Genomic DNA, 8,179 nt, shown 5'->3' with positions numbered 1-8,179 from the left:
GCCGGGGGGGCGGGACCGCCTGCGGGTTTAGCCCCAGCTGCTGGTGCAGGTCCACCTGCCCCTATGTTGCAGATGAGGCGCCCAAGGTTGACGTCGGCCAGGGCCTTGGCAAACAAGCCAAGCCAAAAAGATTCCACATTTACACCAGCTGTTTAAATGAGGGCATTGCTCTTGTCCTCCGTGACAGTCACCTCATCATTGTGTAGGATGAGGGCCAACTAGATGCAGGCGAGCTCAGAAACTGAGGCCATGGTGTGGACTGGCGCAGAGCAGACACTGCTGGACATGGTGCTTGTCACTGGAAAAAGTGAGGGTCTCACGCCAGCATGGCTTTAGCTTCCTCGGAAGGACCAAGCACCTTGGCAACAGCTGAGCAAAGAGGCTCTATACTCATGTTTTTATCAAATATTGGGAAAGCAAAAAAACTGAGAGATGGGGGCCAGCAGGTGGCATAGTGTTAAGGTGCCAGACTCCCATGTAGCTGACAGTGGTTGGAGTCCCAGACCTGGTGGTGAGAAACTCAGGCCAGGCGCCTGTCAGTGTGTACCCAACAGGGAGAATGGAGGAGAAGGAATTGCAGTGTGGCCATACCCCTGGGGGGATTTCTTGCTTTCTGTCTCTCTGGCAAGTACACGTGCCCTGTAGCAAAAATCTCTCAAAAAAGAAAAAAAAAAAAAAAACCTGAGAGATGGATGTGTATTATTATGGGGACCTGCTGTTTTCAGGTATTTTGGAAATTGTTGACTCATAGTATGTTTTGTTTTGTTTTGTTTTTGAGAGATTTTTTACTACAGGGCATGTGCACTCACCAGAGAAACAGAGAGATAGAAAGTGAGAAATCACCCTGCCATGCCGTAGTCCCTTCTTCAGCCTCCTTTTGGGATTTTGGGCATGCACACATGTGTGTGTGACTTTGTGACTTCAAGTGTGACTTTGAAGCCACCGGATCTGGGACTCAAACTGCGTTCAACCACGTACGAGTCCAGCAATATAGACATCACGCCATCTGCTGATCCTGACCCATAGTATGTTTTAAACTTTAATCTTGGTTAAATCAGATAGTGTGAAATGCCATTTCAGTATTTTAAATGGTATTTTAAATTGATAAGCCAAGTTGATCATCCTTTTCATGTATTTTTCACTTATAAATCTTTTTGAGGAATGCATACTATTGTATACATATGTTTTTCTAAACTCTAATAGCAATCGAAGATCTACAGCATTTAGTTTAGCTATTAGATCTATAATTATATTGGGTGTTAACTGTTTCTTATTTATTAGTCTTGTTTGCCCAACTAGATAATAAAGTTTCTAATTTTTGGTACTTTCTTGTACCCTGTGGTGCCTGACAGAACACATAGATTTAATATTAATAGAAATGTATGCTTTTTAGGTTTGTAGTTCCTAGTTATAATTATTTGTGAAATAAATTTTTTATGAGTAATGAAATTATTTCAATACATGTTTATTATAGAAAATGTAGATGCTATAGAACTGTTTAAAGAATAAAATAATCAATTAACTTCCAAATGTCCAAGAAAATCATCATTATCAACTTTAAGGGATGGATTATCCATTTTTCTGTGGCTCTATGTAAAGAAAAGTTTGAATGGGTAGGTTCTCCCAGAATCCCAGTAGTTAAGGAAACTGGATCCTGGGACTAGGCATAATGGTTACTTCACTGGACTCCAATGTAGTTGACTGTGGTTCAAATCCTGGACCTGGTGGCTTAAAACTCATGTTGGGCATGTGCGTGTGCGTGTGTGTGTGCCCAAAATCCTGAGAGGAGAGTGGAGGAAAAGGGATTGCGGCATGGCCATCCCCCCATTAGGAAGTGATTTGTCACTTTTTGTCTGTCTCTGGGGCAAGTGCACATGCCTATAGCAAAAATCTTTCTAAAATTAAAAAAAAAATACAAATTTTTTTAAAAAAAGGAAACTGGATCCCACTTGGCTAACCGCAGTTCACTTGAGAATTTTAGTCTTCAATCTGGAAAATGATTTCCTCAAGTACTTTTCATACTGTTTGTCTAGAGGTGCTGCACAGCTTCCTCATCTCCATTTTTATCAATTTCATTTATTAAAATGTAGTATAAAATTATGTTTGGGAATAAAAAATTCTGCTCCTTACGAAAAAAATGAAAAGGAAAGTTAGAGAAACACTTGGGCATTAGGTATGTTAGTAGCAGACTATAGAAAAGTGAAAACTCTAATTATACATAGCATTATTCCTTTTTGTGTTTCACAGTCGCTGATGCACTTCTCTCTTGCTTTAAGAGTATAGATGAGGGCCAGCTGATGGCCTGGGGGTTAAGGGACTGGATTCCACATGGGCAACTGTGCAGTTTGCATCCTGGACCTGGCAGCCTAAAAAATAGATCGAGTATATGCATGCACATGCGTGCCCTAAATCCTGAGAGGAGAAGGGATTGCAGCATGGTTATCCTCTCTGGGTATGTGGGGGGAATTCTCACCACCCCTCCTTGTGAGCACATGTGTCCTATAGCAAAACGAAAAATAAATAAATATATGTATGTGTGTGTATATATATAACTTACTTCTATGACTTTGGTGACTTACTGCTGAGAATATAGTGAATGTGCTCACAGCCTCTTAGTTACTCTGAATTTTACTGGCACCATTCTAATATATGTCTGAAAGTTAACCAAATGACAGTAATGACAAAAATTGCAATTGATGGGCTTACTGTACTAAAGGTGAAAGATTTAAAAAAAAACTATTCCTAGCAACTTCAATGGCTGGCTTGTTACTATAATAGCTGATATAAAAAAAAATGCCATTCTGTTTATTGATAACTTATCAGCCTCTAGAGTGACCAGCTACAGTGGAGAGAGGCTGGGGAGATTACTGCAGAATTCTCATCTGCTACATTGTGAAAGAGTAATCACTTGACAACTTTATGATCTTAAAATGAAAAGAAAGCAAAATTTAAAAGCATGTGTATCGTTCTGGTTGTTTAGAAAGAATTCCTTTTCATAATCCACATTAGTGGCTTCCATATTTGTGCAAATTAAGAATATTTTTTAACTGAACATTTTTTTTAATTAAAAAAGAATTCTTAGAGGTTTGAGCCACACTAAAATGCAATTATAGAGCTCCTCCCTTGCCCCAACAAAGATTATGTTTTATAGAGAATATATACATTTAATATTTGTTAACTTTAGTAGCTAGGTACTAGTTTTTTAATGAAAAACCAAGATGTAGTTCCTGGTGTAGCTCCTTTAAGATACTTTAGGGTTGGGCGTAGTGGCGCCTGCCCTATGGCAAGATACTTTAGGGGTTTTGTTTGTTTGTTTTGTCATTTTTTTTTTTAATTTCATGCCTCTTAGGAAATAAACTACTTTGTCAAATGATGATGTTATGTTAGTATCACTAGCTTCAAGGGAGCAATGTCAGTGACTGTGGGCCCTATTGCTCCGGGAGAGGTTTTCCAAAAAACCTAATTGGTAGGCAAATGTCCTTATGGCACAAAGTAGAATGATGATGCTGCATCTCGTCAGCCACCAAATGTGTGCTGATGCTCTGCTAGGCTCTGTTAGGCTTCACAGAGCACCATAGTTTATGGCCCTTTTTCTGTCTCTGGGAAAATACTTGTTATGAAAAACTGCAGGATTAAAAATTTTTTTTTCATCAAAATAAATTTGTACTCTTATTTATTTTTCTGTGAACTTTTTGAAGTTCTCTCATAGTTCATAGTGATCTAGGCTGGAGAGGGAGTTTCTTTACCTTCACTGAATTGATATTTTTATCAAGTTACTTGTGCTTGGACTTGAGGCTCTCACAACAAATTTAACAGACCCACATTCTTCATGCTTGGTTTGTGTTTCTGCTCTCCGCCCTGCCTTGTGCATTGAACTGGATCTTCAAGGGATGAGGGAGGAAGTGACTAAAATCAATTAAGATATGTAATCATTTTTATTGCTTCTTGATTTTTTTTTTTAAAAAAATGCGGTCCCTTTAGAGAGAGAGCAGCTCTGACCAGGTAGCTTTACTGCTCAAAGAATTTTAAGTGGCTCTCCCTATCCTTCAAGATTAAATGTCAGCCCTCAATAAATGTATTAAAGTTCTTCATCACTTGTCCCTTGCATGTACCTGCAGTGTCATCTTTTACTTTGCCACTGCTGGACTTTGCTTCTTCAGAAGCTCTTCACCTGGTCGTCCCTGCCTGTGGGCCTTTGAATATGTTGAATTCAAGGTTCCCTGGAGAAGTGGGACCTATGGGACTATCTAGAAATATTTCCTCTGCTGGGAGTGTCCTCTCCCTCTTCCTCTCTTCTACCACACTTTCTCCCCCTTTTATTGCTGGCTACTTTTTACCCTACCTATAGGATTTAACCTAGAAATTCCTTCCAGTAGGAATACTTTTTTTTTTTTTTTGGCACCCTGATCTCCCAACCCCAGTTTGGTCTGGTGACTCCCGCATGTATTCCATTGAGAGTCTGCCAAGTAATTACCATCTGTCCTCCCCAGAGGGTGTCAGAACATTAAGTCACAGACTCTTGTTTTTCTTGTCTTTCTGTCCTCACAAAGTGCTGATACATAGAGTTGTATACTCCTTTGAGAGTAATGCCATGGCATTATTGTAAAGGATGGATTAAAGCAAAGACACAGGGTCCAGCATGTAGCATATTGGTTAAGGCACTGGACTCCCACGTGGCCAACTGCAGTTCAAGTCCCAGACCCAGCAGCTTGAAACTCATGCTGGCACATGTGTATACATGCCCAAAGTCCTGAAAGGAGAATGAAGGAGAAGGGATTGCGACATGGCCACCCCTCCCAGGGGAGGATTTCTCACTTTCTCTTTATGCCTCTTTGTTGAGCACATGTACACTACAGCAAAAATCTCTTTATAAAAGAAAAGCAGGGACAGAGAGGGTGGAAGAACTTTGAGGATACAGTCATTCTCATGGATTCTGATCACAGGCCATCCCTCATTCTCCCTCAGTCACTTGATTTTTAGAGGTGAAGAACCAGAGTTCCTAAGTGAATTGTCCAAGGACTATGTGAATTCTATTACTTTTAATGTATAACCTATGGTATTGGTATGGTTAGTGACAGTCCACTTACTCTTTCTAGGTCTTAGATTTTTTTCTGTACAGTGAGGAGTTTAACTCAATGATTTCCGTAGTTCTTTCCAGTTCTTTTTTTTTTTTTTTTTTTGTTGGAGAAGGTTTTGTTACAGGGCGTGTGTGCTCACCAGAGAGACAGAAGGAGACAGAGAGACAGAAAGCGAGAAATCACCCCCCAGGGAGAATGGCCACACCGCAATCCCTTCTTCTCTATTCTTCTCTCGGAATCTTGGGCACACAAGCCTGACGTGAGTTTAAGCCACTGGATCCAGGACTTGAACTGCGATCGACTACATGGGAGTTCAGCGACATAGCCATTACACTAACTGCTGGTCCCTCCAGTTCTTTATAAGACTGCATAGTTCATCAGATGGCCAAGAGAGGACTATGAGATGTGTGAGTGAGAGACCGTTTGTCTCATTACAGACAAACAGTTCTAGGTCCTTTGTGCACACTATCTTGTACCTGTTAAGTTAATTTGATGATTTTTTAAAATTGCAGTATTGTTTTGAAATATCAGATAAATCAGTGGTTCTCAGCTTTGGGCATTATGCTCCCCAGCGGATATTTTCCAATGCCTGGAGCTACATTTGGTTGTCACAGCTGATGACACTATGGGCATTTGGTGAATTGAGGCCAGGGATGCTGCTAAGCATGCTACAATGTATAGAAAAAATCTCCTTCAATGAAGAACTGTCCACCCTAAAATGTCATAATGCTGAGGTTGAGAGACCCTGAGCTAAACTATAAACTTTCCAATGTTTTAGTACTTTCAAGGCAGAGCTTGCTGTTATGTTTCTTAGCTCTTACATTTCTTGTTGTACTTAGGAACTTTTGAATTTAATAAATATGTGTCAATCATCTATTCAATGTTTATGTTTAAAGCTAATTCATGGCAAAGTAGCTAAGTTTATGGAGAAATAACACATTTTTACCTGTATTTATAATTTTAAGGATACTATTTGGTTTGTTAATGGTCACTAGAAGCCTTTTTTCTTATTAAATCTGATACATTGACTGTGCCTTAGCCATAAAGTAGTTACTTTGGAATTACATGGGATGAGGAGGTTGGATTACAGCTGTTCCCCTATGTAGCTATGGATCAGGATAGGTATGGAGTTTGTATTAAGAGCACACACAGTGTTGCATTTTGTGACAGATTAGGTCATTGGAAAAGTCATGTTGCATTTTTGCAAAGAAAAACAAAAAAATACTTCATGACTTTTCCAATGACCCAGTAGAATCATTCCTCAGAAGCATGACTAAATTTTTAGATCTAGAATTTCATGGCACATCAAACCCTAGTGATGTGATGATATGAGGTGTGTGTGTAGTATAGCAATATGGCAGTCTATAATGTGAAACGCCCACTTGCACACATCTGGTTTTACTGTGACAAACTAGGAAGATACATACTTTCACTCTCATAGTCACAAGAAAAGATGGAGAGGTAGAGCAGCCATAGCAAAGCACATGCAGTGAAGTGTGACGGATTTCGGGTTTCTACATCTTTATCCTGTCACCAGTACATTAAACTATAATGCTAATTCACATGAATTTTTATTCTGATTTCATGTAACGAGAAACATGCTTCTATGAGATGGCTAAGCAGGGTTAGGGTTATAACCAATGATTGTGGAATAGTTTCTCTGAATTTGCTTCTAAGTCAATGACATCTGTCTATTTCTCAGGGTTTAATCGTGGTTAGTCTTTATGGGGCAAAGTTCATATTTGCTTCTTGAATAGCTAATAGTCCATTTGTTGGGACGGTGGCAAACAATTTGAACAGAATTGAACATTTGATGTTGAGTTCTAGACCCATCTATGTAGACTGTGATATAGTGAAATTCTGTCTTCTCGTATCTTTCAAATTTGTACCCATCATGAATATTAGCTAGACTCTTAAACTGCCAAATCTTAATATTAATAGTGGGAAAACATTGCTAGAGATGGAATATATTAGCTTTGAATTGATTGCTCACTGCCATACAGTTTTATGTGCAAGAATAGATAACTGGTTATTCAAGGATCTTTGTAAATAGATGCTGTTAGTGGACTGTGCTACATGTGGAGCTAGAGTAATATAAGATGTAAAAATTACTAGCTAGAGAGCTTCTAGTCTAGTTTAGCAGAAATGCAATCACAGAATAAATAAGTAGCTGAGAGTAGTAAGACTTTCAATTGCAATAACTTTGAAATGTAAAAATCAGGGACCAGCAGCTAGCGTAATAGCTATGTCGCTGGACTCCCATGTAGTCGACCGCGGTTCGCATCCCAGACTCGGTGGCTTAAAAGTCACGCTGAGCATGTGTGTGTGTGTGCCCAAGATCTCAATTGGAGAATGGAGTAGAAGGGATAGCGGTGTGGCCATCCCCCCTGGGGGGTGATTTTTCGCTTTCTGTCTATCTCTATCTAACGACCGCACATGCTCTATAGCAAAAACTTCTCGAAAAAAAAAAAAAAGAAAGGTAAAAATCAGAGTAGATGGGATTGCCAAAGGAACTGTAACTTCAAATGGAAAGACAGAAAGTAGAAGAAAAAGTATTTTTAAAAGAGCACTTATATATCTCAATATTATGATGCTCATATGTTCAAGATACTACAGCTCAGAGATTAATCTTTTACAAGAAATAAAGTATTTATAAGATAGTCCTTTTTTGAGAAAAAGCTTTTCACTGACTGTGAGAATAGAATCAAAGGTTTAGTCTTGTGGCACAGTGGTTAAGGGAGCCTGATCCCACATGACTGACTGTATTTCAAATCCACACACTGAGCACATGGGCGTGCATGGCCAGTATCCCAGCTGGGTGGAGAAATGGAGAAAGAGTTGCTGCATGACCAACCCCTATTGGGGAGTGCTTTCTCTTTTCTCCTCTCTGTTTTTCTCTCTCTTCCTTTTCCTCCCTCCCTCCCTCACTTCCTCTCTCTCATGATTGCATGCACTCTCTGGCAATTAGAAGCAAAAAAGAATAGTCAAATCCCAAGTGAAGATAGGCGTTTTGTTAAAGAGTTGTTACAACTACTTGGAAAGATGAACAGGGTTATAGAAGAGAAAAAATCTTGAAGTGATTCCTATGTGAATTTTTTTTT

General features: G+C 39.4%; 1 protein-coding gene and 1 pseudogene across 1 annotated transcript in view; one reads left to right on the top strand and one right to left on the bottom strand.

The window, feature by feature from the left end:
- The window catches only part of LOC102469471 (60S acidic ribosomal protein P1-like), a 580-nt pseudogene extending 139 nt beyond the window's left edge, over positions 1-441 (bottom strand).
- The window catches only part of RAB3GAP2 (RAB3 GTPase activating non-catalytic protein subunit 2), a 102,193-nt gene that overhangs the window by 23,716 nt on the left and 70,298 nt on the right, over positions 1-8,179 (top strand).

Source organism: Tupaia chinensis, unplaced genomic scaffold (assembly GCF_000334495.1).
Source record: "Tupaia chinensis unplaced genomic scaffold, TupChi_1.0 Scaffold000026_1, whole genome shotgun sequence".
In the NCBI taxonomy this organism is placed as follows: Eukaryota; Metazoa; Chordata; class Mammalia; order Scandentia; family Tupaiidae; genus Tupaia; species Tupaia belangeri.
Note: the sequence above shows the minus strand (reverse complement) of the source record. Positions and strands in the feature narration are given on the sequence as shown.